The 7,547-nt window shown below is 38.6% G+C and overlaps 1 pseudogene across 1 annotated transcript; it reads left to right on the forward strand.

Moving 5' to 3' along the window:
• The first annotated feature begins 79 nt into the window (after positions 1–79).
• LOC143877389 (noscapine synthase SDR1-like) lies at positions 80–5,305 on the forward strand (annotated as a pseudogene). The gene is made up of 4 exons (XR_013250615.1): positions 80–392; positions 504–1,018; positions 1,481–1,673; positions 4,973–5,305. The product of XR_013250615.1 is annotated as a noscapine synthase SDR1-like (transcript).
• The last annotated feature ends 2,242 nt before the right edge of the window (positions 5,306–7,547 follow it).

Genomic DNA, 7,547 nt, shown 5'->3' on the forward strand with positions numbered 1-7,547 from the left:
GCATTGGAGAAATGATATTTCCACCCCATTTCGTTTGTCTTTAAACGGCAGCTTCACTTTAAATTTGGGAATATTATTCCACGGGTAGAATCCATTGAACGGACATGGATAATAGATATTTACGCTACTTATCTTAACCAGAAAAAACAAAAATAAAAAGAAGCCATGAATGAGAAAATCAATTATCAGGAACACCCTATGAAGAAAGCTCTGTTCCTGAGAAAAGAAGACCCAAAGAAGAGAGAACAAAGAAAAAGAAAAGCTTAGGATGGAAGGAGAGAACAAAGGACTAGTGTGTGTAACTGGAGGAGCGGGCTACTTAGCTTCATGGCTGATCATGAGGCTCCTTCAACATGGTTATTCTGTTCGGACCACTGTCAGATCTGACCCAAGTACTGTACTTTCCTTCTCCAAATTCTCATTAAATTTGAAATCCATACATAAAATCATCCCCCATTAATTTTTGTTTTCTTTGCTTTTCACTTGACATATCTCCTGAACAGAATTCAAGGAAGATACCAGTCATCTCAAAATCCTTCCAGGAGCATCCGAAAATCAGATCTCAGCTTACCAAACAGTTTCGAACCCATCATAGAAGGATGTATTGGAGTCTTCCATGTTGCTCATCCCACCAATTTCGACCCAATTGAATCAGAAAACAGTGTGATCAACACTGCCATAGAAGGAACTCTAGGCATTCTCAAAGCATGCTCCAATTCTAAGACTGTGAAATGCGTCATCCACACTTCTTCAATTGTTGCTCTTATGTTCAGCAAGAACAGCAAGGATGTACAGTACCTTGATGAGAGCATGTGGAGCGACGTGGACTCGTGCAGAACCCTTGATGTCCCTGGGTCTACATACTTCATCTCAAAGACATTAACAGAAAAGGCAGCTCTAGAATTCTCAGAAATGCGAGGGTTGGATATTGTAACATTGCTTCTTGCAATGGTTGTTGGGCCATTCCTTGTCCCGTACTTCCCTACATGTTTCTATACAGCTCTGGCTTTGATTCGGGGTGTGCTGTTTCTCTCACTTTTTTCTGTCAATCTATTGTTGATTCCAGTTTCTTATGTACTATGAATTCAAGATCCGTTGAAGTATAAGTGATTAAATAACACCAACTCTAATAGCTCAAGCTTTTGGAGTAATTGGTGGTTTCACAAGATCAGTAAAGCCATATAATAAAGAATATGCAACCTTGTAGAATGTCAATGCTTTGTTCTCTCTTTTTCGAAGCTTAAATCTCAAGATTTCGTGGCATGTAGTGCTGATCTGTTATTTTCCTTAGTCCTTTCTTTTGTATGTTCCTTCCCATGAAAGAAACTAGATTTCAAGTTATAAAATTACATATGTTTTCAGAGTAATCACCCTTGTTTCTTTATTACCAAATTCCCCTATTGGATTTGAATCTCCAGGACTACTTCATCTTCTACTCTTATTCAGGCATTCATTGGTTTACCTTGCCTTAATGTTTCAGGTGATCAGGAGTATTGCAAAGTACTCAAGAAGATAACACTCGTGCATATAGACGATGTGGCCTCTGCACAGATATTCCTTTTTGAATGCCCAGAAGCAAAGGGCAGATACATTTGTTCATCTCTAAGCATCCCAATTCGTGGGCTGGCTAAGTTTCTTTCTAGAAGATACCCAGAATTCCAAATCCCACCAAAGTAAATTTTTATCTTCCCTCCTTGTTTTATTTTCTCAAGGCAGTTGCTAATTGTTAGAATTTTTGAACAAAAATAATAATAAAAGATTTGAAAAGTCAAAGATGCTTTTTCTTTTTGTTTAAAAATTTGGAGGGAAGATTCAAATTATGTTTCCCTCTCTTGTTTTAAAGCAAAAGACTTTTGCATATGTGGGGACTTGAACCCAAGACCTTGGTGAGTGTGCTTGTGGTGTGTTTTCAAAACCAAAACCGTTTTTGTCTTTTAATGGTAATTAAGAGAGAAACGTTTATGTCTTTTAATGGTAATTAAGAGAGAAACGTTTTTGTCTTTTAATGGTGATTAAAAGAGAAACGTTTTTGTCTTTTAATGGTAATTAAGAGAGAAACGTTTTTGTCTTTTAATGGTGATTAAAAGAGAAACGTTTTTGTCTTTTAATGGTAATTAAGAGAGAAACGTTTTTGTCTTTTAATGGTGATTAAAATAGAAACGTTTTTTGTCTTTTAATGGTGATTAAGAGAGAAACGTTTTTTGTCTTTTAATGGTGATTAAGAGAGAAACGTTTTTTGTCTTTTAATGGTGATTAATTATCCTCCAACAGTCATATTCTCATCTATAAAAAGAAGAGAACAGCACCATTGGAGATATAGTTTTTACAGAAAATATCAAAGTTTCTGCTTGTCTTCTTCCTTTCCTCCGTTCTGATCTTAGCACAGTTCTACGGTGATTCTGGGTGGACCAGTCAGCGAGTGCACGTGGACTGGAGCCAATTTTGGCTGTTTTATCTTGGAGCATCGGTTCGCGGATCCCGGTTTGCACCGGTAGGGGGCGGATACGATTCTTAAGGAGAGTGACCAGTGGCACGACTCAGCCTTCTTCTTCTCGATCTGTTTTACAGAAATGTTTTCTACAAAAGCTAACTACTGATTTATTTATATTTCTAATTTCTGGATTCAATCAAGCCATATATCAGACCCTACTGGACAACATCTAATTTGTCCAACAATCTTAAGAATCGTATTTTTCAAATCTGATCATATGGCTTCTGATAATCCGAACCCAACTTCTGTTGATACCATCTCTGTTGAGAATTCCAATCCAACGGTTGTTCGCACCTCTGTTGTGAACAGAATTCTCAACACCATTCCAGATTTTTCCAAGATCGAACGCCTTACTGGATTGAACTATAAAAGATGGAAACAAAAGATCTTGTTTGCTCTACAACAAATTGGTGCCGCTTTTGTTCTTACACAATCAAAACCATCTGAAGATTCTGCTGATTTTGAAAACTGGAATAATGCTGATTATATTTGCAAGAACCATCTCTTGAATGGTTTGTCAAATGACCTTTATAACGTATACTATTCATTTGAACATGCTACTGATCTTTGGAATGCATTGGTAACTAAATATGATTTAGAGAATGGCTCAGGAATTTTATGACAGATGTGCCTTTATGGCCAAGGCCGGTTCCCTCAGTGTCTTTACACTGTGATAGTCAAGCTGCTTTAGCCAAGGCCAAAAGTAAGACCTATAATGGCAAAAGAAGGCATATACGCCTGAGGCATAATTTGGTAAAGCAATACTTGAGTGAGGGAACAATAGCACTCGACTTTGTAAGGTCGGAGAGGAATCTGGCAGATCCTCTGACAAAACCACAGATAAACAAGGTGGTTTATGAGACATCGCAAGGAATGGGGTTAAAGCTCGTGGCATGAATCATTAGTGGTGGACACCCAACCAATGTGAAAGGAGATCCCTGGAATTTGGTTCAATGGGTACTAACAAGTCACCGGATGGTTTGTTAACACTATCACCCCCTACTCCTAGATGCAAAATGATGAAAGATAGTGTTCACTGCAAATGAGAGAGGATGAGTTATAGACTCTTAATCAGATCATAACCTGTATTGGGTGGTATGTTACTTGCAGTGCATACTTGATGACTGACCTAAGTGAATGTGGAGGTAAGGCCGCTTCCTATGAGAATTTAACGAGTAATTCTCTAGAACATTCATGAGAACCAAGAGGGGAACAAGGCCAAAATGTTCCAAAACTGTGAATGAATCACCAAGGAATCGAATGTAGAGTGTGGATAACAGGTTAGTCAGTTACATCCACGAGGAAAGGTTGAAGGAGTCTAACTCTACCCGTACTCGGTAACGTAATCTGTTTATCCTAAATATCGGTTGAAGTCCAAAAGACACCGGTATGAATCCACTCTATTTTCTAATGTGCTCAGATACTTCCGTTTTCAATTTTCAACTGTATTTTGAATCTTGTGGGGGATTGTTAGAATTTTTGAACAAAAATAATAATAAAAGATTTGAAAAGTCAAAGATGCTTTTTCTTTTTGTTTAAAAATATGGAGGGAAGATTCAAATTATGTTTCCCTCTCTTGTTTTAAAGCAAAAGACTTTTGCATATGTGGGGACTTGAACCCAAGACCTTGGTGAGTGTGCTTGTGGTGTGTTTTCAAAACCAAAACCGTTTTTGTCTTTTAATGGTAATTAAGAGAGAAACGTTTATGTCTTTTAATGGTAATTAAGAGAGAAACGTTTTTGTCTTTTAATGGTGATTAAAAGAGAAATGTTTTTGTCTTTTAATGGTAATTAAGAGAGAAACGTTTTTGTCTTTTAATGGTGATTAAAAGAGAAACGTTTTTGTCTTTTAATGGTAATTAAGAGAGAAACGTTTTTGTCTTTTAATGGTGATTAAAAGAGAAACGTTTTTTGTCTTTTAATGGTGATTAAGAGAGAAACGTTTTTTGTCTTTTAATGGTGATTAAAAGAGAAACGTTTTTTGTCTTTTAATGGTGATTAAGAGAGAAACATTTTTTGTCTTTTAATGGTGATTAATTATCCTCCAACAGTCATATTCTCATCTATAAAAAGAAGAGAACAGCACTATTGGAGATATAGTTTTTACAGAAAATATCAAAGTTTCTGCTTGTCTTCTTCCTTTCCTCCGTTCTGATCTGAGCACAGTTCTACGGTGATTCTGGGTGGATCAGTCTGCGAGTGCACGTGGACTGGAGCCAATTTTGGCTGTTTTATCTTGGAGCATCGGTTCGCGGATCCCGGTTTGCACCGGTAGGGGGCGGATACGATTCTTAAGGAGAGTGACCAGTGGCACGACTCAGCCTTCTTCTTCTCGATCTGTTTTACAGAAATGTTTTCTACAAAAGCTAAGTACTGATTTATTTATATTTCTAATTTTTGGATTCAATCAAGCCATATATCAGACCCTACTGGACAACATCTAATTTGTCCAACACTAATTGGGAGTGTTTAATCTTTTTAGCTTATTGAGGGAAGTGGAAGAAGAGGAGAAAGAGCCGGTTTGCCTCTCTAGTGAGAAGCTGGTTAATTTAGGATTCAAGTTCAAGTATGGCCTCGAGGAAATGTACGATGGAGCGATTCACTGTTGCAGAGAGAAGGGTTTGGTGTAACTCTTTATATTAATAGAGAATTAGCAGGGAACTTCCTGTTTGTTGGAGCTAATTTATGACTAGGAACTGGTCTGATATGAAATCACAATGGACCTTGACTCATTGTAACATTAAAATAATGACTAGTAGAGAATTTAATCTATGCAGTTGTAAATTAATTGAGCTATTATGTGTCAATTAGCATATATCCAAGAGGTGATCTAACCTGGTTGATCAATCCAAGACGTTCTGCAGCGTCCTCCAACTCACTGTTTGCTCCCCTTAACTTTCTTGGCCGGATTTAAGATGCTAATCACCTCTCTTTAGAGAGAGATAGAAAGGCAAATTGAAAGAGCAAGTAAAGAAAGCGGTTTACACTTTAATATAATAATATTCAGGGGTGCTCTATTAGCCTTTATTAGTATAGCCGTACTAAGAGGGTGAGTGCAGTGCCCCTATTGATAAGGGCAAAGAGCTAAGCTTGCGATACAGGTACTGAGTATCGACTCATGATGGATATCTGTTGCACCAAATCACCCAATTTTTTAAAGAATTGCTAAGATTAAAAACAAAGGTAAGCAAGTCTGCACAGCTTTTAATCTTAGCAATTCTACAAAATGGGTGATTTGAGAATTGCAAAATTAAAAATAAAGTTGGTCTAATTCCGTCTGCGGACGAGGTTAGACCAACATCTACTGCTCTACATCTAAATCTTTGCCATTATGAGTACAAAAATACATGGCATTACCTATGTGTTGCAATCTTGATTGGGTATTGCTATCACAATGGAGTTGTTCAACATGGCCATAGCAAGCCGTAGTTTATTTTAGGGCAATGATAAATTCGGCCCCTTAGAATTCACACCCCCTCTAACGTGAATTGACATTAAAAAGTTAAAAAACGCTAGTCTGCCACATACCCTCCTTTATAGGGGGGTGAATTATCCTACAGAGGGTGCGAATTTATCATTTCCCTTATTTTATCCTTTAATAGACTTACTATCTTTAGTTCACATTGCCCTTCTTCTTGTATGAAAAAATTACCTGAACAAAAGAGTGAACAAGATAATTTCAAGATAAATTGGGATTTGCTGGGAGCATCGCAGAAGGTATATCATGGCCGGCTGTTGCATGAGGGAGCAGCCACATAGGCTTACTTTTCAACAAATTTTGTCGTATTCATTTAATTCATCTGAGTTGGCTGCTCTCTCATGCCACAGCAGGCCCGCGAAATGCCTTCTGCGATGGCCCCTAGCAAATCCCCCGTTAATGGCTGGGGCTAACACACATTTTTTACCAATGTTTCTGGAAGTGATAGTTACACCAGCTATTGTTTGTCATTTGTCGAAAATGACTTCATTTTCATGAAAACACACAATCAAAAGTGGGTGGGGAAATGACTTCAGTTTCATGACAAGTCATACAAAGGGGTGGAAATGTCCTTTTTTTGGCTTATTTTTAGAAAAAGGTCAAATTAAAAAGAGAGGTGAAATGCGGTCATTTGTAAAGGGCAGTGATAAATAGACCCCCATAGACCTTAAATGGGTGTAGATTTGGCAAGTAGACCCCACTAGGGGTGTAAACGAGCCGAGCCGAGCCGAGCTTGGCCAGGCTCGGCTCGGCTCGGCTCGTTAAGCTCAAAAGCTCGGCTCGGGCTGGGCTCGGTTTGGTCAGGCTCGCGAGCCTTACCGAGCTCGGGTTAGATTAAGTTCACACCCCTCATATTTCCTGGACAGCCTTATCTAATGTAATTTGACTACTTTTTTTACACTATGGGGGTGGTCCAAGTAACAAATGGGGTTCCAAAAATGAAGTGACATATTTTGCCTCCCCTTTTCACTCCATGGACAACCCTTTTAGTGTATATATTAATATATAAATTTAAATATATTAAATTCTTAACGAGCCGAGCCGAGCCGAGCCTGGCCTAAATCGGGCTCGGCTCGTTAAGGATTCGAGCCAAGCGAGAGCGAGCTTCCGAGCCTGAGCCAAAATTGACACCCTTGACACCCTTAAAACCCACACCCTTGACACCCTTAAAACCCACCCTTAATTCATCTGAGTTGGCTGCTCTCTCATGCCACAGCAGGCCCGCGAAATGCCTTCTGCGATGGCCCCTAGCAAATCCCCCGTTAATGGCTTGGGCTAACACACATTTTTACCCACTGTTTCTGGAAGTGATAGTTACACCAGCTATTGTTTGTCATTTGTCGAAAATGACTTCATTTTCATGAAAACACACAATCAAAAGTGGGTGGGGAAATGACTTCAGTTTCATGACAAGTCATACAAAGGGGTGGAAATGTCCTTTTTTGGCTTAGTTTTAGAAAAAGGTTAAATTAAAAAGAGAGAGGTGAGATGCGGTCATTTGTAAAGGGCGGTGATAAATAGACCCCCATATACCTTAAATGGGTGTAGATTTGGCAAGTAGACCCCACTAAGGGTGTAA

This window comes from Tasmannia lanceolata, unplaced genomic scaffold (assembly GCF_043159265.1).
Source record: "Tasmannia lanceolata isolate RefF3 unplaced genomic scaffold, GAP_Taslan_0.1 ptg000005l, whole genome shotgun sequence".
In the NCBI taxonomy this organism is placed as follows: domain Eukaryota; kingdom Viridiplantae; phylum Streptophyta; class Magnoliopsida; order Canellales; family Winteraceae; genus Tasmannia; species Tasmannia lanceolata.